The sequence below is a fragment of the Elephas maximus genome, chromosome 13 (genome assembly GCF_024166365.1).
Source record: "Elephas maximus indicus isolate mEleMax1 chromosome 13, mEleMax1 primary haplotype, whole genome shotgun sequence".
NCBI lineage: Eukaryota > Metazoa > Chordata > Mammalia > Proboscidea > Elephantidae > Elephas > Elephas maximus.
In genome coordinates this window covers 54,637,760-54,660,312 of record NC_064831.1, presented here as the reverse complement: position 1 = coordinate 54,660,312, position 22,553 = coordinate 54,637,760, and the positions used below count along the sequence as shown (strand labels likewise).

The 22,553-nt window shown below is 41.2% G+C and overlaps 1 protein-coding gene across 1 annotated transcript in view; it reads right to left on the bottom strand.

Moving 5' to 3' along the window:
* ZNF609 (zinc finger protein 609) overlaps positions 1-22,305 on the bottom strand; it is a 231,649-nt gene extending 209,344 nt beyond the window's left edge. Inside the window, exon 1 of the mRNA XM_049852644.1 lies at positions 22,184-22,305. The gene's annotated coding sequence lies outside the window, so the exon portion shown is untranslated. The remainder of the gene's footprint in view (positions 1-22,183) is intronic.
* Between the last annotated feature and the right edge of the window lie 248 nt (positions 22,306-22,553).

Below are 22,553 nucleotides of genomic sequence, written 5' to 3'. Positions count from 1 at the left end.
TGCTCTAATGTAAATGTATCTGTCCTCCCCTCTTCTTATGGGTTTTGGATCAATCTTCTTATAGGCTTTGGCCTGGATAACTGTCATTTGGGTATGACTGTGTACAATCTGTTTGGAACCACACGTCACACAAATGAAATGAGAACAATCTGTCTGGCTAGGTATTTTCCTCCAAAAGCTGCATGCCCAGAGCGGGGCAGGGGAGAATGCTAAACTTGGTTATGGCAAAGTAGCGTGGTATAGTAAAACGAGCAATGAACTTAGAAGATGAGATTTCTGGACTCAAATTTCCACTGACCCTAGCCAGGTTGCTAGCCAAGGCACTTCATTAAACATTAATTTTCTCAGTATAAAATGGAAGAAGAATCCATCATGGTTCTAAGTGTATTATGGGAATATAAATCTGAAAAATAGAAAACTCTCAAAAATACAAGATGACACAAATACGCATATTACTCGTAAGTACTGTGCTTCTTTAAAAAAAAAATACCACCTATATGAGACCAAATGGTCAACCATTACTTTAAAACAAAGATAAGAATGTAAAAGGAAGGGAAACTAGATTAATGGAAACGGAACAACCAGAGCAGAAATGAGAGTGTTCACGCATTGTGAAGAAAGTAACCAACGTCACTGACCAACTTGTGTAGAAATTGTTGAATGGGAGCCCGAACTGCTGTGTAAACCTTCGCTGAAAACACAGTAGGAATTTATTTTAAAAAAAGAAATTATATGTCTATATCTATATAGATATATATCTAACGACCCGAATATTCTCTCAAGATTCTGGTGTCTGATCTTCAAGAGGAAAATTTCACGATTATACTTTTTATAGGGCAGCTACAGTATTAAAAAAATAATAATAAAGAAAAAAGTTTAATTTTTTTTTTTTAACAAATTAAGTTACAGGTAGCACTGATACCCAGCTGAGTTCTGTGAAAGAAAATGGCAATCTCTTCTTCTTCCATGACCTTAGTGATCCAGGTTTCCATTTTAAGCTAATCCTGTCTTCGGATGTGCTTCACAAAACCCTACATTGCAGTGACTGACAAAAGAGGCTCCATCTTGCTTCAAAAATCCCTCAGGGCCAAGGTTCCAATCCCAAGGCTCATGTTTTTAACATCTGGACTACCTCTTGCACCAAATGTTACAACTCACTACACTGCTGACCCAACTGACAGGTCTACAGATCTAAACTGTGTGAGGTTCACAGGGTTTGCTGCCCCAAGGAACTGTCACTAAACCAGTGGGATACAACAAGTTGCTGAGAATAGAACTATATTATACCATCTTCACAGAATTCCAGATGCTTGCCTGAAATCACATTCTACTCAGCCACCCTCAGGTGAGGGTAGTACATGTAAACCATCCTCGGTGACTCTGAGTTTACCCAGCTGGAAGGACAGACATCTCCCTCTCCACCTGCCATGCTTCATAGGCGCTCACAACTCAACTGAATTTCCACCTAGGGCTCTAATGGGAAACAACTTCCCTTTGGGCCTCTCTCTTTATTACATTAATTACTGTAACAAAGGAACTGTGTCATCTCCTCAAGCACCATAGCTCTCAGCCCATATCTCCAATGGGGATCAGATAAAGAACAGACTAACAGCGTCAATGTGAGAAGACAGACCCAATTCAACAGGGCTCATCTGACCATGTGTCATCTGAGGACAGAGCAGTGAAAACGCAGCATCTTTCACTCCCTGAGTGTTTATATGCTGCAGCTCATGAATAGTTTTATGGACCTCATAGGCTGCTATTCTGAGACAAAGGTTATGAGGCTTGACCTGTTTCATTTCACATAAGCAACTGACACCTCCTCCAGGACATAACTATTGCAACAGCGCTCAGGTTTAGAACCTTGGTGTTTGTCAATACTGTTCTGTGCCAGCATATAACCCACAATATGTTAAATATCAGACTGAATATGTAAATGATTCAGTCTTGACACTACAGGAATTCATTTGGTGGCACGAGTCCACAGACAAAACCCTTACCAAGGACTGTAGGCCAAGAAGAAGGAGGAAAGGTTATCTAAACAACCAAAAAAGCACCACTGCCACGGCCCTATAATTAGAAGGCTTGTAGCCCTTTATAATTTACTTCTTATCCTCAGAGGTAAACTTTCTGTGCTAAAGAGAAAGAGTTGATCTCAAATTCTCAGGAAAAAAATGAGTGGCAGAGATGACCAGTTAATACAACTATTAATCAAATTTATGCACCAACCACTAAGGCCAAAGATGAAGAAATTAAAATTTTTACCAACTTCTGCAGTCTGAAATTGATCAAACATGCAATCAAGATTTACTGGTAATTACTGGTGACTGGAATGCCAAAGTTAGAAACAAAGAAGTAGGATAGGTACTTGGAAAATATGGCCTTGGTGACAGAAACAATGCCAGAGATTGCATCACAGAATTTTGCAACACCAATGACTTATGCATTGCAAATACCTTTTTTCAACAACATAAATGGCAACTACACATGTGAACCTTGCCAGATGGAATACAAAGGAATCAAACTGACTACATCTGTGGGAAGCGATGATGGAAAAGCTCAATATCATCAGTCGGAACAAAGCCAGGGGCCTAGTGTGGAACACATCATCAATTGCTCATATGCAAGTTCAAGTTGAGGCTGAAGAAAATTAAAACAAGTCGACAAGAGCTAAAATATGACTTTGAGTATATCCAACCTGAAGTCAGAGACCATCTCAAGAAAATATTTTACACGATGAACATAAATGACTGAAGACCTGACAAGCTGTAGGAAGACATCGAGGACATCATATATGAAGAAAGCACAAGGTCATTAAGAAGACAGGAAATAGGGAAAAGACCAAAATAGACGTCAGAAGAGACTCTGAAACTTGGTCTTGAACGTAGAGTAGCTAAAGCAAATGGAAGAAATGATGAAGAGGTGAATGGAAGATTTCAAAGGGAGGCTTGAGAAGATAAAGTATTATAATGAAATGTGCAAAGACCTGGAGTTAGAAAACCAAAAAGGAAGCACGGCATTTCACAAGCTGAAAGAACCGAAGAAAAAGTTCAAGCCTCAAGTTGCACTACTGAAGGATTGTGTGGAAAAAATACTGAACAATGCAGGAAACATCAAAAGATGGAATACACAGTTACTATACCAAAAATAAGTGGTTGACATTCAACCATTTCCAGAGGCAGCACATGATCAAGAACCCATGGTACTGAAGGAAGAAGTCCAAGCTGCACTGAAGGCATTAGCAAAAAAAACAAAGCTCCAGGAATCGACAGAACATCAATTGAGATGTTTCCACAAACTGATACAGTGCTAGAGATGCTCACTTGTCTATGCAAAGAAATTAAGAAGACAGCTACCTGGCCAACCGACTGGAAGAGATCTATATTTGTGCCCATTCCAAAGGTGATCCAGAAGAATGCAGAAATTATTGAACAATATCATTAATATCACACAGGAGTAAAATTTTGATGAAAATAATTTAAAAACAGTGGCAGCAGTACATCAAAAGGGAACTGTCAGATATTCAAGCCGGATTCAGAAGAGGACATGGAACGAGCACTATCACTGCTGATGTCAGATGGATCTTGACTGAAAGCAGTTAATACAAGATGCTTACCTGTGTTTTCTTGACTGTGCAAAAACATTTGATCGTGCGGACCATAACAAATTATGAATACCATTGCGAAGAATGGGACTTCCAGCACATTTAACTGTGCTCATGCAGAACCTGTACACAGACCAAGAGGCAGTTGTCGAACAGAACAAGGGGAAACTGTGCGGTTTAAAATCAGGAAAGGTGTACGTCAGGGTTGTATCTTTTCAACATACTTAGTCATCTGTATGCTGAGCAAATAATCTGAGAAGCTGTACTGTATGAAGAACTCGGCACCAGGATTGGAGAAGACTCATTAACAACCTGTGATATGTAAATGATACTTGCTAAGTGAGGAGGACTTGAAAAACTTACTAATAAAGATCAAAGACTACAATGGTCAGTATGGATTACACCTCAACATAAAGAAAACAAAAGTCATCACAACTAGACAAATAAGCAACGTCGTGCTAAATGGAGAAAAGATTAAAGTTGTCAAGGATTTCATTTTACAGAGATCGACAATCAATGTCCACGGAAACAGCAGTCAAGAAACCAAACAACATATTGCATTGGGCGAATCTGCTGCAAAAGACCTCTTTATGGTATTAAAAAGCAAAGATGTCACCTTTAGAACCAAGGTACACCTGACCCAAACCACGGTATTTTCAATCGCCTCATATGCACGCGAAAACTGGACAGTGAACGCGGAAGACCTAAAAAGAATTGATGCCTCTGAATGTGTTGGCAAATAATAGTGAATATACCATGAACTGCCAGAAGAATGAACAAATCTGTCTTGAACGAAGTACAGCCAGAATACTTCTTAGAAGAAAGATGGCAAGACTTTGTCTCACGTACTTAAGAAATGTTTTCAGGAGGAACCTGGAGAAGGACATCATGCTTGGTAAAGGGTCAGAGAAGGAGAGGAAGACCCTCCATGAAATGGACTGACACAGTGGCTACAACGATGGGCTCAAGCATAGTAATGATTGTGAGGATGACGCAGGACTGGGCAGTGTGTCAATCTGTTGTACATAGGGTTGCTATGAGTCAAAGCAACTTGATGGCACCTGTCAACAACAGAGATGGCTAGGAATCAGATCTAAGAAATTGGTCATTCACACAGAATTATTGTCATAATATTTAACTTTTCTGTACCTCAATTTCTTCATCTCTAATACAGTGAATAATATGGGTTAAGTTCATAGGGTTGAGATACAGGAAAAAAACCTTAGTGTTTTTCAGGAAATAAAAGGAATTACCTTCACTTTTTATATTCTAGGCCTCACCTCCCCTTCCAAACCTCTTGCACAAGAACAACTACAGCCCTGTGGTAAACCTAAGGAGGGCACAGAGAAAATCTATGTATTTCCACACCACTTGACTCCCATAAGAACACGGTGGAATCTACATGCACATCCTCAAGTGTATTTAGCCCTTGTCTACTTCTCTAGCCTTGTCTCATGGCCACACTCTGCCTCAGCCTCCCCCACCTTTCTTGCCTCATGGTCTTTACCTGGAAGATATTCCCCGCACATATGCCTGTGAGTGATTATTTGGTTAGCAGCACTTGCTTCCTCCACTCGACTACAAGTACTGTGAGGACAGCGGCTGTGTCTGTTTTACTCGCCATGGTATCCAAAAGAACACTATCATTTGGCTCACAGTCCAGGCTCAATAAATGTTTCAATAAACAAGTGAATGAACACTGCTGTCCTCATTGGGCAGGCATGATAGTGTCCCGCCGTTTCTCCTCTCCATTCTTACTTCAGCTTTGTCATTAGCTTTAAACTGTCTCAACTACCTGCCAGTTGTTAAATCTACTAGAAGAGTGTGGATTCCTCTCTTTGGGACAAAGGGTGCAGACTCATTGAGAGACTAGGAGGAAGGTTAGAAAACAAACTCCTAACTACTCCTGAGTATTCTCTTAGCCTTCAAAGGGTCTCATCCACACAGCTGCCTCCCAAAATAGGACTAGTCCACAAATCAGGTGTTCTGGACATAACCAACTTATGGGAACCCCCATGTATATACTTAAATGTATAAGTTCTCCCAGACTTATAAATGTATAAGTTCTCCCAGACTTAAACCGCTCAGTTGTCACATTTTATGCACCTATGAATCAAAGGTGACAGAAAGCACAATAGTGGTTATGTCTAGGAGGGGGATACAAAAAAGGAAAAAGCATGATGGAACCTTGTGGGATGCTGGAAGTGTTCCATATTTTAATCTGGATGCTGATTATGTGGCTGTATACATACGTAAAAATTCACTGAGCTATAATCACTTAAGATTACTGTGCTTTATCTATGAACAAGAGAGCTACCTTACTGGATATTATGGTCTTGTTCTAAAGGGTCGCTATGAGTTGGAATCAACCCAATGGCAATGCGTTTGGTTTGGTTTTGGTTCTAAAGTAGCATTTTATGTGACCACAGTAAAAGGGAATCATGCCAACAACCTTCACAAGTTAGGGTACTTAAAGAAATGGCTCCAGAAGAAAAAAACAAAAAGGAGCTTATGGAATACCTGATGTTTGACTATACTGTGAAGGGATTTAATGATCTGCTGGAGAGTCTGAAAGAATAAGTGACAGTGACCTAACAAATTAAAAAAAAAAAAAAAAGCAATAATTAATGATATTACCTCGTGGAAAAACAAAAGTTGCACAAGAAAACAAATAACGATATATTAAATGGCTCAATAAAAAACAATATTTACTTAACACAATACTAAATATTAATTTAGTCAAAAATTTTGATATAACTATATAAGGATTTGATAAGGAGAAGGAGGCAATAAAACCAAAACCAGTTGCTTTTGAGTCGATTTCAACTCATGGTGATGTATGTGTTTCAGAGTAGAACGGCACTCCATACGATTTTCAGTGGCTATGACCTTCATTCCAAGGTGTCTCTGGGTGGATTCAAACCATCAACCTTTCAGTTAACAGTAGCGCACTTAACTGTTTGCTCCACCCAGGGACTCCTTCTATGGAGAAATGAAAAAGACTAAAAAGCTGAAAGCAGTTGCCTATGGGGAGTGAAACTTGGTGGGAAGGGGTAACCAGCAGATGATTGTTTTTCATGAAAAGCTGTTGTACCGTTTGACTTTTAACGCAAAACTCACGAGAAAACAAAAAAAGTTAACGTGTTACTTTGGTAAAACAGATTTCAAAATTATTTCATAAAAAGTTAAGGATTAACCCCCCGAAACATTCCTAGATTCCCTTAATAGGCTATTATAAAATGTATCAATCCAGTAATCTATCAAAACTCTTCTTGTAGAGGTGAATGTGCTTATGAAAGGGCAACATGAGGGACCCTTGTGGTGAAACTGGTCTGTATCTTGACTATGGTGGTGGATATACAAATCCACATGTGCTAAAACTGCATAGACCTAAATACACACACAAATGAGTACAAGTAAAAATGGGGAATGAGAGGTGAATTGTATCAATGTCAATATCTGGTTATGATAGCGTACTATGGTTTTGCAAGATGTTACCACCGGGGGAAAGGAGTCAAGTGTACATGAGATCTCTCTGTATTATTTCTACAATTCCAAGAGACTCTGCAATTATCTTAAAAAGTTTAGTTTAAAACAACACAAAAACTTCTTGACCTTTAAAAAAAAAAATTTCTACCACCTCTACAGTTAAAACGAGGGGCACTGGTGGTGCAGTGGTTACAACGCTTGGCCACTAACTGAAAGGTGGCCAGTTTGAACCCACCAGCCACTTCGCAGGAGAAAGATGTGGCAGTCTGCTTCTGTAAAGATTTACAGCCTTGGAACCCCTATGGGGCAGTTCTACTCTGTTCTATAGGGTTGTAACGAGTCAGAAGTGACTCGACAGAAAGAGTTTTTGACTCTACAATTAAATCATTTTGTTTACTATTCAATAATAAAGCTAAATTCACTTCTAACTTGAAGGGTGTGCTCTCTCCAGTAGAGGAGTCTCAGAATTGAAGATGTCTACATATTCTTATTATCACTGGGCAATTTGATAATATTCCCTCAGTTTTTTAAAGCTGAAGCTTTTTTTTTTTTTTTTGACATATCTTCATTAAAGCCTTTCCCTCATTTAGCTGCCAGCTCTGGTATGTATTTCTTGGGGATCAAGAGAATACACATTATCACAAATACAGACAAACCGTGATTTTACATTGAGGGAAGTTTATTTTTATTTAGTTGATTCTTTTCCTAATGATGCCCAACATTTTTCTGTGAGCACACTGACCTAATTTTTCTAGGATTAGCTTACCAAGATTCCTAGTTCCCTCTGGGGACTACAACTCTTAGCTAGAAGTTACTCATCTTAAGAAAGTGGTTTGGACTTTCTGCTTCTTTAAATCCATGTCCACACTGAAGCCTATCTTCCACTTTTCATCCCACTCACACAGCAGTATGTCTCTGAAGTTTACTCTCAACAATTTTGGGATCTGTTACGGATTAAGCTGTGTACCCCAAAAAGATAAGTTGAAGTCTTAACCCCTGCATTGGTGAATGTGACGTTGTTTGGGGAAACAGGGTTTCCTTTGCAAATGCCCAGTTAATGTAACAAAGTAATAAAAGAGCAGGGAGGGTCCTGATTGCCTCTGAGTGGCTGTTATAAACAAGGACAGAAAGAGTCACACACTGGGGGGGAAGACATCATGTGAGGATACAACTAAAAGCCAAGGTATGCCCAGAAATGCCTGGGACTTCCAGAAGTTGAAATAAACAAGGATCTTTTCCTAGAGCTGACAGCATATCCAGGTCAGGGCCTTGAATTTGGATCTGCAGCCTCCAGAAATGTGAGAAAAGAACTTCCTGTTCTTTAAAGCCACCCACTTTGTGGTATTTTGTTACTGCAGCCGGAGGCAGCTAAGACAGGCCCTAACTACCAGGAAGAGCTTAATGTCATGGAAAACCTGGATATTTCATTTTTGCAAAACATTTTTTTAAAACCTCAGATGTGTGTCACTGCTTAAACTCCTCCACTGAGAACTTTATCAAGATGGTCTTTGGAGGTAATGTCATAGGGAAGCAGCACACTGCAATGGGAGGGAAAAAAAAAAGTGAGGAGGCAAAAAGACTCCATTCTACTCTTAACTCTACCTAATGTATAACTACCTCAAGCAAGTTACTGCCCTATTTGAGCCTCAGTTATTTCATCTGTAAAAAGGTGGGATAATTAATGTATCATTTTATATAGTGTAATTGGAGCCCTGGTAGCACAGTGGTTAAGAACCTGGCTGCTAACCAAGAGGTCAGCAGTAGAGCTCAGCGGTTCAAATCCACCAGACGTTCCTTGGAAACCCTATGGGGCAGTTCTACTTTGTCCTCTGGGGTCGCTATGAGTCAGAAGTGACTCGACAGCATCGGATTTGATATAGTGTAATACTCTCAGTGGAAACTGGAACAGCACCCTGAACTTAAATTCATTAATATTCCTACAGCAAAATGGATATTCCCTCAACACAGAACGAAAGAAGACTATAAATAGCCTCTTGGGTGCAGAAGTTGAGTTTGTGCCTACCTTACAAAAACTTTCGGTTTGGAGAGCTTTTTGGGTTTTAGAACTGCAGATAAGGGATTGTGGATCTGTAGAAGTGTTTACTGTCAGAAAGCACTGTGCTAATGCACACTATTAAATTTTTCCCCCACTCCATGACTATGAAAGTTTTAAACAGCCTTTGGCATGACCTTATCAAAAGTCCTTTCAAACCAAACCATGTCTGCTAGTAACAATTCTGTTCACATACAATCATCAATGATTCGTCACATGTGACTTCTCCTTATGTAAACTACCATCACTTGACCAATACACTTTAACCTGTTTAGAGAAAAAAAGTGGGAATTTTCCTGTTTTCATCCTTCAAAGGCTCTTTCCACACCATGATCAAGTAGTTTTATTACTTCTCTGTCTTTCCATTTTTAACATGTTTTCTAATAAAACAAACAATGCTTACCATCAGTTGTGCAAAGAGGCTTATCGAATTCATTTTTTTTTCCTTCCACCTAACTTCCAGGTTGAACCCAACCATCATCACTTTGTGGGCTTCTCTGGTCTTGACTGTAAAGGATGCCTTTCTCCTTTCCACAATCTCTAACACTATGCCAAATAACTATCCTTTTTGTTTGGTTGTTTTGATTCCTTCCTCAATTTAAGATGGATTTCTAATATGATGGTTTTTTAAGCCTTTAAACTTCAGTGGGTCATTTACTTTTTGAAATCTTTCTTTTCATTTCTCCTAATGTACATACTTGATCACAGATTGATTTCTTAAAACAGAATCATCATATGATAAGACTGTTCCTCCTCTCCCTTAAGAACGATGAACGTAATCATGGTGTGATTGCTATTTAATAGTGGTTGACGTACAGAAACCTTTATCAACCCTTGTTTTCTCCTCAAGGTAAAATCCAGGTTTTTTTTTTTTTTTTGCCTTACAGGTTCTAAAACTGCCAGCTGTAGGGAGTTATCTGTCTTAATTAAAACCACATCTTCGTATTTGCTTTCAATGAGGTATGTAACCAACTTGTGCGTAATAAATAAGCCTCTCGTTATTACTATCTGGCCTAATTTGCAGCTTCTCTAATTTCCTTTACCATTTCCAGTTTAGTCACATCATTTTGATTAGGACTGTGACATTTTTATTTAGGATGAGATTTCAATCCTTCAAGATTCCGTACCCCTTCCTTTGTTATGGGGCCCCGGTGGCACAGTGGTTAAGAACACTATTGCTTACCAAAGGGTTGGCAGCTTGAACCTACCAGCTGCTCCTTGGAAACCCTATGGGGCAATTCTACTCTGTCCTCTAGGGTCACTGTAAGTCAGAATCGACTCGATGGCAATGTGTCCTTTGTTATAGGAAAAAAGGTTTTATATCACTACTGTTTATGTTAGTCTTTATAAACAATGCAATCCCCTTGCTGCAGCTATCATTCCTATGAAGTATATAGCATCACAGTACCAGATCTCATAGTTAGTCTCCTTCCAGCAAGTATCTGAGATGTGAATTAGATGACTATACCATTATTTTGCCTATCAAGAAAGGGGAAAGAAAAAAATTATATACGAATGGCAGAAATGGCACTAGTACTGTTTATGTCAGTAGCACTTTTAAATAAATCTAATGCTTAAGATAACCCAATCAGTTATATCTAATTGTTGTAAGAAAATGTCACTTCACTGTGATGTCACCTACCCAAATGTGACCTTCTTAAAACTAAATTTCCTTCTTATGAAAGGTCCCATAAGAGAAGAACACTGCCAGACACTGCCCCACACTCTGTCAGATGGTGGTATGGCACTTGTCTGAAATCCACAGTACCTGGGTTTCTGGCTCTGCTGGGATTGGAATGGTCTACTAATACAAACCACAGAAACAATACTACTAAGAAAACAGCTTTCACTAGCAAACTAAGCTATGTTAAAGCACTTTTACTAATAAAAGCAATACAGTTTGGTCAGTTAAACTGAAATCCTTTCAACCACCAAAGAAAAAAACAACATACAGCTGAATTAACAGGCTGGCTTTAAATCCATAGTATTAGTATTATGTCACTGCACCACTTAAGCATGTGTAGTGAGAATCTATGGATACAATTTTGATATAAATTCTCAGGGAGAAAGCAATGTAAAATCTGCCTAGGAGCCCACCTACCACTGGGAATTAAGATTTTTCTTAGCATGCTTCAGAGTTTGTTAAACACCATTAAAAATTTTGGAGTGGTACAAATGGTTAATGTGCCTGACTGATAACCAAAAGGTTGGAGGTTTATGTCCACCCAGAGTTGCCTTAGAAGAAAGGCCTGGTGATCTACTTCTGAAAACTCAGCCATTGAAAATCCTATGGAGCACAGTTCTACTCTGATACACATGGAGTTGTCATGAGTTGGAATCAACTCAATGACAACTGGTGTACTCCTTAAGAACTTTTATTCTGAAATTATCAATCAGAAAGACCACATTTCTACAGAATGGCGCTATGTCTCCGTGTGCACTGCAACTGCACGAGCTAGTGGTATAAATACCTAAAATAAAGTATACAGGTCCCGATATACCTTGCACCCCAGCTACCACAAATGGGATACAGGCCGAGAGCTTGATAGTCACAAGCTGCACCCTACACAGCCCAAGGAAAGAAATAAGATATTCCATGTATTGTATATTAGACAGGTATTTTTTAGCTTCTAGCCAATTACCAAAACAGAGTCTGCCCTATGATATTTCTATTCTCTATCAGCTTCATGGAGCCCTGGTGGCGCAGTGGTTAAGAGTTTGGCTACTAACCAAAAGGTCAGCTGCTCACTGGAAACCCTATGGAGCTGTTCTATTCTGTCCTACAGGGTCACTATGAGTTAGAATCAACTCAGTGGCGAGGGGTTGGTTTTTTTTTTTTTTAACTTTATCAGCTTCATGTAAGAAAAAAAAGGAAGAAGCAACAGGAAAAACAGTGAAGAAGTAGAAGGGCTAAGGAGGAGTAAGCAAGGAAATTTTAAGAAAATTTACAACACACATGTCAAACAAGAGAGCAGTTAGAGACATAAGACAGTTTCGTCTTCAGGCTGCTGAAATAAAACCATAGCTGTATGTTGAGAGGAAGTTAAAGTACCACAAACAAACCTTAAAATTCAACTTTTTAAGCTTAGAACACACTGCATACTCCTTGAAAGTTTATTTTTAAAAGGCCACCCCATAAAAAGTTGCCAAGGCCTCACTACAAAGAGAAAGGGTAAGATATTGGGCTTTTCTCTTTGAGGAAGGAGAAAATTCAGAGGCCTAACTCAATCATTAACCCAGGCAACCAAGGCTCAGTCAGCAGAAGGGCAAATCTCAGCCCTCAGGGAACTGGTTAGAAGGCCTCCAGTTCCACCCCTGGTGTTTTCCAGACATGACTGACTACAATTTTCACCCTGATTAACTTCCAGGAATGCCAGCCAGAGGAGCAGCCAGGAGACGAGAACACACAGGAGTAGCTATTTCCCCTTGCCATCAGCTGGACTCTGGAACAACTGCAGACACTGCCTTTTTCTCTGCAGGCCAAGAGCATCCAGCAACCTCAGGAAAGCTCCTAACAACCCAGTAACACACTGACACCACGTTTTTCAAAGATGCCTACTCTGACCATCTTATTTAAGACTGCAACCTTCCCAGCTTCCCCACCTATCCTCCCTCCACATGTCCAATCCTCTGCTCTAGTTTCCCCACAGCAGTTAGCACCCTCTAAATATAATTTCCTTATTTATTACGTTTATTTCTCTCTCTTTCTGCTGAAACATCCACGAGGGTATGGATTTTTTTGGGGGGGGGGTCTATTTTGTTCACTAATAGATCTTAAACAGCTGTAATAGGGCCTGGCCTATAGTACAAATCCAATAAATATTTATGAAAGAAGTAAATAAAAACTAAGAAGACCCTCCAGAGGTCGGCAATACCCAGAGGGCCCAACAATGCCTATACTCCACTACCAGAACCAGTCTGGTTCCAGTGACTGACCTACCTACCTCTCCTCCACACCCCCTCCTCCAAGTATCCCATCAGCTAGGATGTATGGGGCCACAGTACTACTACAGGCAGAAAAGGCAGCAAAGGCTTGTCCTTGAATCTGAACACTTCTCAATGGTTTCATAGTCTGCTTTGTTCCCATTTATTTAATTTGGGATAAAATGTGTTGAATGGACTTTATCTTAGCATAAGAGGAGGCCTAAAGAAAATCACAAGTTTATTTTTTTCAAGAATCAAATTCTAATTTAATTCAGCAAGCATTAATTATGCAAAAAGTTATATTCAAAGCACTGGGCTAGGTGCTATTGGACAGAGGAGACACTGGTCTCTTATGGAGCTTAGAGTGAGGGAGGAAGAAAAAAATATGTATGTACTCACAAATAACTGTAATTACAATGTGTGATAAAGTGCTATAGCAGAGATCCTAGCAAAGAGTTAAAGAGGTACAGAGGAAGGTGAAATCAATTCTGGAGATGGGGGTGGGAAGAAAAGGGCTAAGGCTTCAGGAAGGAGATGTTATTTTTTTTTACTAGCCTGAAGGAAGGGTAGGATTTAGAGCTGAATGCCTTGGGAGCAGGGAAGAGCATTCCAACAGAAAAGAAAAACCTAAGGCACAGAGACTAAAAAAATGCAGGGTAAGTTGGAAAATGGCTGTAAACAGATCTGGATGGAGTGGGAAATAATATAAAATAAAGCTCAGGAAGGCCAGGTTTGGTCAAGTCATAGTGGATCTTCAAGGCTGGCCTAAGCTAAGAAGTATGGACTTTATTTTACAGCACAGTAAGGTGCCATTAAGGAAACCCTGGCAGCATAGTGGTTAAGAGTTTGGCTCCTAACCAAAAGGTCAGCAGTTCAAATCCACCAGGCATTCTGTGCAAACTCTATGGGGCAGTTCTACTCTGTCCTATAGGGGCACTATGAGTCAGAATCGACTTGATGGCAATGGGTGGTGGTGTGTGGTAAGGAGCCATTAAAGGTTTTTCAGCAAGACGTGAACAATCAGAACTGTGTTTTAAAAAGTCTATGCTGGGTTCCTTTGCTGCATACTCAGTACTCAATAAATATTAACTAAATGAAAAAAAAAAATATTAATATAGCAGCAGTAAGTAGGATGGGACACAGACAGAGGCATTAACTATGAAGTTACTACAATAATATAAAAAAGATTAAGGCCTGAACTAGGTAGAAGAACGAAAAAACTTAGTGAGTTATAGATGAAGTGTTGAGGAAGAAAGAAGAACCAAATATAAGTCCAAAGTTTTGAGCCACAGCAACTGAAAGAACAGTACTGCTTAGTGGAGAAAAGGGTGGACAGGTTTCAGAAACGATGAATTTGATGAATTCCAACTGTGTTCAAAAAAAAGGAGATGCCAAATAGAAAAAATTTCCCCTTTCTCTGTATACCTCGCAGATTCATACACCCCGTAAGTTTCACAATTCCATTTCTCTTTCTATAGTTCTATTTCTGACACCATTCTTTAAGACTGCTCTAGAAGCATCAGTTTCAGAACAGAGATAAATACTGATTTTCAAAACAAAATTCAGAATTTGTAGCCAAAGTTTACAAGGTAAATTCTCGGACATCCACTTCTGTTCACATGAATGAAAGTTCATCCCAACCATACCCGAAGTGCCCCACCTAGGACTGTTGCCAGTAACATGCCAAAAGCCCACAGAGGCTGTACTTTGTACATAGTAACGTAGGCACTGCTTCCTTCCTCTACAAATACTGAACTACAGCCCAAGGAACTACAGATACCAGCACGCAATGTGGTATCAGCGTGCAATGGAGTATCAGCTTGCAATGTGGCCTGTCAGGATCTGGATTTCAAGGTGCAGCCTGGTGTTCAAGGGTTGAAGCAACCTAATCTTAAACAACTTTCCAATCCATTCCCGATGCCTGACTTGACACTGTTTTTTTTTAAACCTATTTACTAAAAGGACTTATATTTCTAATATAAATCTTTCTAAAATCCCACATTCAAGTGAAGCACTTTCCAAAATAACGTTTAGTTTATCTGAAAATTAGTAATGTGCCACAGATTGCTGGAATAAAGCAAAGCACTCCCAGGACTTTTTGTGAGTCCGAAACAAACAATAGTTCCACCCACCAATTTGTTAATTATAGACTGATGGATGTTTTAAGTACAAATTTAAAAACAGTGAATGTTATTTCCAATGTTCAAAGGAGATTAGACATGTAATTTTGCTATATTAACAGGAAAAAAGAAAAAAGAAGGGAAGGATGACCAAAAGACCATCATGCTCTTAAAATTCCATAAATAGCTGCTGTTAGAAGTCCCAAATCCAAAAATTAACTGGGAAATGCTGGTAAAAATCCTATCTTGGGGAATTAACAATTTGGTTATATAATTTTACTCCCTTAAACTGCCTGAAAGCAAAGACTTCCTAACATTGCTCTCAAAGTTCCTACAGTTAGCCATCAGCTTCCAATTTCTCGGTCCCTTTTAGAGGGTATTTCAGGGGCCTCCCTGTTGGTCATACTTCACCAAATGTCACTGATTTATCATTTCCGGCATTAAAAATAATACAATCTTATATTCCAAACAAGATACGGTGGGCAACTCATATTCATTCCCAAGAAGTTAATTCAAAGCAGGGTTTCCACTCTGGGTATAAATGGAAAAATGCCCAGCCCACCAAAAGAATCCACCATCAGTCCCATTTATCTCAGATAAGGGATTTAACAATTTTAGATCCCTAACTGGGGGAAAAAAAATTTTTTTTTTTTTTTTAACTGAATGCAGAAAGTTATGTCTTATTAATGCCTAGCAAATCTTTCCAGGTATGATTTCCTTTCACAAGCTGTAAGGTTCCTTTCCTACAGCTTTCTGATTCCCAATCCTACGTCTTGAGTGGACTAGAAAAAGGTATGTTTGACACAATGGTGAACCTGCAGAATGAAGGTACAAGACACTTCAAAAGAAGGTCTAGTAAAAATCACAGCATAAGCTCTACACACATATCAAAAAGGAGTGAGAGTCACAGCCCCAGGGAACCAAGGCTGCCCTCATGAGCCCTCTGAATACTGATTATATTTTTGACACAACAATAAAAAACTGCTCACATGTCAACCACTTTTGTCTCGTTCTTCCCTCTTTATCACAATCTTAGTATCATGAAATTCTACAACTAAATAGAACTCAGAGATCATCTTGTCTAATGTACTCATTTTACAGATGAGGAAAATCAGGAGTGGAGTGACTTGCACAAGGTCACACAGCCAGTTAGAGGCAGAGCAGTGACCATAACCCAGGTTTTATGACTCCCAGTTCTATGCTTTTCCTCTATGCTTTCAAAAGCTATACTAGCAAAGAAAACACACAACACTATTAGATCAGACAATATTTTAACTGGAAGCCACGCAAAAATAAAATTCAGCCACTTAAAGAGAACAAAGGTTTAGGACAGGAAGCAACCCAAATTGAACAGAAGGCAGCATTTGTTTATACAGTACAGGGGCTTCTTAAGAGCATGACCACACACATACTGTCCAGGTCATTTTATTAATTACCACCTGCTAGGATGTGTCTTGTACTTCCATCAAATGTGTCTTGTACTTCCATCAAATGCACCTCCTTAAGAGGACACCACAATGACTCCGTGGCAAAGGTTCAAAAAGTGATGACTTTTGGCACAGGCTGTATAAAAGGAATCCATAAACGTGGTGCCAACAGTTAAGAAGAAAAGACAAAAGTTGAAGGGGTGGAGACATTGCTGGAAGAAAGTAATTTTGAAAATGGAATAAGAATAAAAATTCAAGACAGCAAAGTTGGCCAGACACTAACGACCAGAGAGCACAATAAAAAGAAGGCAGTTTCAGAGCTTGTCTGGCATCAGAGAGCTCTCACCTGTAACAAAAAGAAGGAAGATATTCTCACAGAGACAAGAGAAAGATCCCAGGTTTGCCCCTGAGTGATGGACTAGATATGACCCAATGGGTATCTGTCATCTCTTATTTCTGGGACTCTGATCCAAGAACAAACAGCAAGAGAACCATGGAAAATCAGCCCTGTTGGATCTAGAGTTCTGCCTTGACAAGATACAAAGCTCATTCACAGATCTGACTGTGCTCATGAGACTGCAGTTCAGCTCCTGCTGCTAGAGCAAGAGGAGGGAAAGGAAAATAGAAAGGGGCAAAAGGGAAGAAGGTGGAGGATCTGGGTTGTGACTATAATAGCTACAGTAATTAGAGTGTTTCCAAGCTGCTAGAGAAGTCTTCAGAGCAGAGAAGTAGGATGGGAGCTAGGGGAGGAGAGAAAAGCCTCAGGAAGCAAACTACTGAGAATGCTAGGGAAAAAATAAGGTTTTTGAACAGCTGAAAAAAAAAAAAAAATTGTGAGGGCTTTATAAAGGGAAATTGAGAAGTTTATATTGTTTCCCAGAAGTAAATACTAAACAAGTACCTGTTATCACTAGGCTCCTACTTCAAGCTAGATTACAAACTAGGTTTAAGCAGATTCATGCAAACAGCCCTGCCTCTGTAGCAGTCCAGGGGCCCAGACCTCAGAGTCAAGGAATTTGCCTCCCTTTCCCCCAAATATCCTCTGTCTCTCTGACAAACAGGTCAAAACCTTTACTACGCTTGGGCTGAAGGAAAAGAGATTTCTGAACTTCAAAACAGCTAATGCCACTCATTGCCCTTCAATCAACTGTTAATTATTACCCTGTGAATTCAATTACAGCGTGTGTTTGTGTTTCAAGAGAAGGGGCTCCTAGCCTGTCAGCCTAATACAGCAAATGGCTGGAAGACACAAAAAAGGCCAGAAAGAAACACTGAAGGTCTCTGGCACTGCTGGCTATAGTAGCATGAACACACGAAAAAAAAATAAAATCATACTAACAGAAGATGATGATGATGATAATTTACAAGAAAAATCTGGGAATTTACAGAAAATCCCAGAATAGAAAATCCTCCTCCAAGTTATAGGAAATGCTACACTTGTTTTTAAGATAAATATTTAGTGAAGAGTTTCTTAACATCATCTGGGCCCTTTTGTGATGATCTGGTTCTACCAAGTGATGTTAATCTCAACACTAGGGAAAAGTTATATAGGTGCTGCGAGAAACTAAAAATGCAGGTGACAAACAAATGAAGAAATGCAAACTTCATGCGGAGAATTACATTATAAAATAAAAATACATGCAAATTTCTCAGGTAAGGCATGTCAGGTAGACCTAATACAAAAAGTCAATTACATCCCTCACATAAAGCCTAGTGGGTATACTCCCAGTGGGCTAAATCTTTTTGACCACCCTGAAAGCAAAGAATTTTCTCCTTCACATTTTCCTCTAATAAACAAGGACTACAAACAACGAATTACCACTATTTCCTTCCCATTTCATAGGGCATAAAGCCAGAACTCACAGAAATACAATAAGGTCCTTCAAGGATCATCTCTAGGGCATGCTACACAATAATCTAACAGAAAAATAGAGAAAGAAGAAGCTCTTTTCTCTATTCCACTATCATCTCACTAACGAACCAGTATCATGCACTAAGAAATGTGAAACAAAGTGCAATTTCACACATATGAACCGAATCTAAAACACCGAAGACCAAGTATTTTCTTGTCACTGCGGCATGTGATTCTTTAACCACCTGCTCAATAATCCCTCTTCAGCTGCACAGCTGCTGCCAATTCCACATGCCCAGCTAGGCAGGTGCGTTGGTGAATTACCTGTTCCCTAGTGAAAAGAGTCCTTCACTGACACTCAGTGGGCCCGGAATCTGCTAATCAGCATCACCTATCTTTATTTTGCCTGTCATACCAACTTTAATCTGACGAATATCAAGAAGACATTTAGTACACTATGTGACTGTGTATTTAACGAGGTTTCTTGGTTGTTGTTATTTGGTTCTTTAAAGGAAACTGATTTTTTAAAAAAAATCAAGTAGAAGTGAGGATTAAGCTGCTGAAAAGACAATTTGTCACATAACATAAGGCTGCTGCCTTGTCTCAGAGTGGCCCCATCTGCCTGGTAGTATTCCTAGCCACGATCAGTTTTTCACAAGGGAAATAATAACAATTGCTTAGCTACCTTTAGAGCAGGACAAAGTGGCAGGCGAAGGTGGTAAGGTACATGGAAGGGGGGCAGAATGAACTTCTGGAGAACACATCATTCCTTACTTCTTATTCTCCAGGGCTGAGCCCCGGCAGTAGTATCCTGAGTCAAATAAATAAGGAATGGCACCTCTACTTGACAGAGCAATCAGTTAACCCCCTCAACAAATTACCCTGTTCCAGTCATTTAGTTGCTATATGCTAATTGCAATGTAATTACTACCAGGAGCCAAAATTATGCTTCCATATTCTCACACAAAATAAGCACTAATCTGTCCAGCTATCTAGACCTCTCACAAGAAAACATTTTCTACCAAGCTAGGAAAAAATCTAAAGTGCTCTCTGAAAGATGGTCACAATCAGGAGGCCCACTCACATAAAGCTCCTTATGGCAAGGGGCCAAGCTCTGAAACCACTAAATCTAATCAGGGCAAATTTAATCTGAGGCTTCTGCCTTCACTGTCACCTGACAGGATTCAGAAATGAATGCCAACCCCAAGAGCAAAAAGCTTTGGACTCATTAAGCTGAGGGTTCACTCAGAGACCTAGGACACATAGTAGGAAACAGCAACCAGTAAGGCCTTCAGACAGTTCTGTCATCAAGAGATATAAAGGTCAGAACAACCTGATCCCGCCTATCAAAGCTTAACACCTAAGTGGCAAGCCATCATATTAAGAAACTCACTGATACAAGGAATGTGGGAGACAACACAGAAAGATCTGCCTTACAAAGACCTTTACCAAAACCAAAGGCTAAAGTTCCCATTCAACAATACCCTATGGGAAATGGTTGGCTATTGTCTACAGTGTATTGTGTACAATTCCCCTCTCACAATGAGTTATTTCTAATCTCTTTTTAAAGAAAAGTTTTCTTTCATGTCCTAAATGGAAATCTCTTTTTTAGCCCAATAATTTTTTACCCAGCTAACAGTACCTAAAGGAGGTGGTTAAAGCACTCAGCTAACCAAAAGGTTGGCAGTTTGAACCCACCTGCAGCTCTGTGGGAGAAAGATGTGGCAGTCTGCTTCTGCAAAGATTTACAGCTTTGGAAACCCTACGGGGCAGTTCTACTTTGTCCTACAGGGTCGTTATGAGTCAGAATCAACTCGATGGCAAAGGGATTTTTGGTTTCGATAGTACATAAATTCTATTTGGGCATGTCTGTGAGATATATACCATTATTAGGGTTCCTTCTCGCTTGTTCTCTCATTAATAATCCCCAAAACCTACAATTTTTTTTTTTTTTTAATGTTCATCTCTTTGGCAAACTTCTCCCTAATACAGAGGCAAATATGGACTTTCTCCACAATGAGCAAGTCACCTTCTTTCATCAGAGTGAAAATAAATACTAAAGGCAAAGTTTTTTTTTTTGTTCCCACAGCCCTTGCCCTTGTGGCTTTTTGTTGTGCAATTATTACTGACCAGAAAGTCACCATTAAAAAGGTATCTGGTATCCCTAAACAGACAAACAAAAACACTGTATGAATGTCCCATCTCTATAAAAACAATTACATATGGTAGTGTGAGTAAGAGTAGAAACCTCCCCCTGTACTCGTCTTCCTTAAAGATCTGACACAAACATTGAGGTTAAACCTCCCAGACACCCTTCCTTCACAACTCAGTACAGGCTAGCCAAGGAGGCAGGCACAACATGGCTGGCATCCCCTATTCTTCTGAAAGATGTGTGCCAAGGAGCTCTGCATTGTTCCTCACTCAAAAAAGAAGAGCCTTTCTGTCTGGCCTCCTCCAATGGCAAGCCCCAGTCTGGTAAAGGAAGAAAATGGCACTGAGGATCCTGGGAGATGGAGCATATCCAAAGCTCTCAGACAAGACTTGAACCTATGACCTTCACTGTGTACACAAAAGGCGGGTGAGAGGGACCTGTTTATCTCTGCAGCAGCAGTTCTCAGCCCTGGGGTAGCACTCCCAAGAAAATGATACGACTATTGTGTGTGGCAGCGGAACAGTCATCTCTTCACAACAGTGGAAACCAGCACTCCCTCCCCCAAGACAAAGCAGCAGGGGTGAAATAAACTCCAGGCTGCAGAGCAAAGCCCTGGACAGAAAAGATGAGGCCTGTGGGGCTTTGGGGACTCCCCTCAACCCCTGAGGGTCTGGACACATGGCTGGAAACAGACGGGCTTTCTCCCCCGTCTTTCCCACTCTCATTTAGGTAGAAGCTGTTTCTTCGAGAATTTAATCATCTGTGATTTGTTCAGAAAGATTCCCCCGGAAGGGCTCTGATCTCTCCACCCTGTGTGAGCCTAATTCCTAAAAGCTGAAATGACTGTTTGCTGCTGCCTGTTTCACAAACACATTAATTGGTCAGATGTGTCTCCTCCTCCTCAACCCCAGAGGGAGGAAGGAGAATCTGAGCAAAGCACAGTGATGATCCAACCGTAATTACACATAAAGGGAAAAGAGGGCAGCCTGGGTTTTCCAACAGGACAGGGTCACAAACCCTCCCGGGGGCACAAGGAGAGCGGTGAAGGGCCAGGCCCAGGGATCCCTCCATCTTGAAGAAAAGGACAGGGGTAAATGTGACCTGAGGACTGGAAGAGGCACACACCCTCAGCCCACTGACTGCACACTCCCAGCCACCTTGCTCCCTCTCCTGGGCCGCGCACACGTCCTGCTCCCAATCCTTCGCGCTGAGCCCCCCTAACTCCCCGACTAGCCCCTTTCGCCTGGGTCCCTTCAACACACCAGACTCGCCTATAAACTCTCCGGCCTGTCCCCACCACCTGACCAAACCCTGATCCCCTCGCGGGCGCCCGGACTCTCCTCTGAACCGAGCCTGGCCACGCTCTGAACTTCACCCCGCGCCCCTCGACGCCCCCTCCCCCACCCACGCAACGACCCCCTCCCCCCATACACACCTTCCCCTCGCTCCGCCCTAGCCCCCCAACCCCCACTTCCTCCGTCAGGCGCTGCTGCCCCCGGGCCCCTCAGCGCCGCCGCCTCCCTCCTCCCCCAGCCCGGCTCCACACAAAGCTCCGGACTCACCGCGCGGCCGGTCCCGGGAGCCGCCACCTCCGCCCGCCCGGGGCCCCGGGCCGTAGAGCCGCTGCTGCTACGGGCCCCAGGCCGCCATCCGTTCCCGCGGCCCCTCCCCCCACCCCACCCCGCCTCGTCTCCGGCTCTCCGCCCCCTCCCCGCGCCGCTCCGCCCCGCCCGGCCGGTGCCGCTGTGTCCGGGGCCGCGGGTCCCTCAGCCGCCGCCACCGCCGCCGCCGCCGCCGCGATCCGGGACAACCAGGGCCGCCCGGAAGACCCGGACACTGGATTCCTGGGCCCTCGGATCCGGATTCCGGGATGGTGTGGAGTACGGAGCGGGAGAGCGCAGAGAAACCCGGAATCTGGATAAAGGAGCCAAA